At 38.8% G+C, this 2,961-nt stretch overlaps 1 pseudogene; it reads left to right on the forward strand.

Annotated features, from left to right (window-relative positions):
- The first annotated feature begins 629 nt into the window (after positions 1-629).
- LOC102266887 (ATP synthase subunit e, mitochondrial pseudogene) lies at positions 630-840 on the forward strand (annotated as a pseudogene).
- Positions 841-2,961: the final 2,121 nt, after the last annotated feature.

Genomic DNA, 2,961 nt, shown 5'->3' on the forward strand with positions numbered 1-2,961 from the left:
GCGGAGCACAGTCTCCAGGCATGCAGACTTCAGTAGTTGCAGCACGTGGGCTCAATAATTAAGGCTCTCGGGCTCTAGAGCACAGGCTCAATAGTTGTGGCACCTGGGTTTAGTTGCTCTGCAGCATGTGGGATCTTCCTGGACCAGGGATCGAACCCAGATCTCCTGCATTGGCAGGCAGATTCATTATCATTGAACCACCAGGGAAGCCCTGATGTAAACTTAACCTTCTTGATTTTTATTGTAAAGTGCTTTCTAGACAGGCTCTAACAACCCATACTCTTGCTAGCATTGTTTGACAATGTCTATTTCATTATATCCTTGCCGACAGTATGATCGTTTTTTTCAACTTTCTAACTAGTAAGATTGCCATAACATTTTAAAGAAAGTTGTTTCCTTTGACCTTTGCGTCACTGGTATTCGTAACATTAGTCTTATCTAGGTAATAAAACACAAATCTAAAAACTCGGAAACATGATATTATTCTTGGTTCTGTTGCAGATTTTTGAATCTGGCCAAATATTTGTTTTCAGTTAGAAAAAGAAATTTTCAAAAAGGACTGTTAGTAGTTCTCACTCTTCTTTCTCGAAATAGTAACTTTAAAAAAATAAGAACTGAGCACAGACAAGATGGTGCTGCCAACGCATGTCTCTCCCTCATCAAGCTCGGCCACTACTCTGCTCTGTTCCTGGGCTTGACCTATGAAGCCAAGTCTACAATTACCTGAAACACTGGGCAGGAGAGGAGAGGGTAGCAGCTGAGGAGAAAGAGAAGCAGGGTGAGCTGAAACGCATTCAGAGAGAATTGGCAGAAACCCAAGAGGACTGCATATTAAAGTGATCCTGCCTTTCTCTGGAGCAGTGTGAATGAATAAAGCTTTCTGTCCTCTGTGAATGAGAGTGGATGAATGAATATGTAAATAGATAAATAAAATATAACAGAGAAAGTTGATACATTTAAATATGCTAAATCGATAGTGAATATTTGCTTAATCATTCGTTCAACATTTGTTGAGACCCACTAACATGCCAGGCAGGTGTAAGCAATCAGAGCTGACGCCAGAGACCTCACCCTCTGGTAGGGGACACAGACTAGCAATCAGGCAACATGCAGCTCTGTGTGTCTTCATCCAAAGAATTTGGGCCACAAGTGTCTCAGAAACAACACTATTTGTGGATTTTTTAGGAAGGTAAGACAATACTTACATATAACCAGAAATGGCTTCTGCTGGAGCCTGGGACAGCCTCCCAATAAACAAATACAGCAACATTTCCCTAATAGAACAACATTACAATAGCCTCATGTCTGTTCACATCAGATTTTGCTGTTAATATGTTTTGGCACCAGTTTTAAAATAAACTTTTGGCTTTCAGAGCTTTTTGGATTTTGGAGTTGTAAATAAGGGAATGTAAACTTGAAAACGGTGTCATACATTCTAGGAGAGAGGTAAGAACGGAGTACTATGGCAGTGTATGGGAATGGCACCTGACCAGACTGACAGGCTCAGGGAGATGAGCGGAGAGAAAATAGAGGTTGGTATGCAAATGCCAATGAAATGCAAATATTTTATTGTATTACTGTTCCAGGGAGATGTGAGAGAAGTTGAGGAAGAGATGATCACCTGATGATGAGCTCTGAAAGACTGCTTTGGGGTTTTCTTACTTTATTGTTGCGTTACAAACTGTTAGATACTTCTTTCTGCTGTGTTACAAAGTTAACGATGAAAATACTAATGCCTGGTCTATTCAATTTCCTTACTGGTAGAATAAAAAATATTGCAAATCTGTGAAATAGCAGTATGTCATTTAAACGCTCAACTATTTCTTGCACATCTATGCTACCATACCTGTTTTTATACTTTCTCACATTGCTCTCTCTGGCCCCAGACAGGCTAGATATTACACCACCATGCAGAAATGGTTATCTCACTCTCATGCCTGGAAACCTTTTAGAGTGCCCCACTAGGAGGTGGTGGGGAGATTCTATATTGCTCTCTCTCTCTCTCAGTATATACTGTATAGGGCAGGAACGGGTCATCAACGGACATACAAACTTGGTAGGAACACAAATACAAGGAAGCTTTGTGAGGATGGCAAACTTAATGATAAAGGACAGGAGGGGCAAAAAGGCTAAATGCCAAGCTCAGGAGAGATGTGTGAAAAAACATGAGACAGACCAGTCAAGAGCTTACACTGAAGATGCCTTTTGGATTGAAATGTAAGGCAAGCAGAGCTAGAACTAGAATCCCTTTAACATGGGCTTTAAAATATCTCAATGTGTGAAATATTTGTATGTGACAAGTCACTTCTAAAGTTCGTTTTGCTTAATATTTTTAAGATTCTGCTTTTCCAAGCTTAACTGGCACAAATTATTTGCACTATTTTTCAAGGCAGCCTTTCTTAAGTAAATGCCAATTCAGGACCTGATCAAGTTATACATTAGCTAAATTAAAAGAATCCATTGGGAATCTATTAAAAAGTAACCAGCACAGGAGATAAACCCTAAAGTTAGTCATTAGAAAAGTGAATCAGGGAAATTTGAACCAATATGATTTTACTATGTTGTCTTATCATCCTTATGGATGTAAAAATTTTTTTAATCCTTAAAACATATCTAATAGTTCAATAAATATACCTTTAAAATATTTAAAAGCTTTAGGACATTCCTGGGTTTGCACACTGCAATGTACTTACAAAGTGCAAAACATCAGCTGTTATTTTGCCTAGCTGGGACAAAGGGCACTGAATATTAAAACTTCAAAAATGGTCATTTGAATTGTATTACGACTATGCAAACCACATGAGCTTGACTAACCATGAAAAATGCAAAATCCTTTTCATTTCTCGTTCCTTAACTTGAACTTTAATATGAGGGCAAGGACAGAAAGAGAGGCATCTAATGTCTCTTTCCCTTTCCTTTTCATACATCCTAAGATATGGGGGATCCTAATTCTGCTAAGGT

The sequence above is a fragment of the Bos mutus genome, chromosome 3 (genome assembly GCF_027580195.1).
Source record: "Bos mutus isolate GX-2022 chromosome 3, NWIPB_WYAK_1.1, whole genome shotgun sequence".
NCBI lineage: Eukaryota > Metazoa > Chordata > Mammalia > Artiodactyla > Bovidae > Bos > Bos mutus.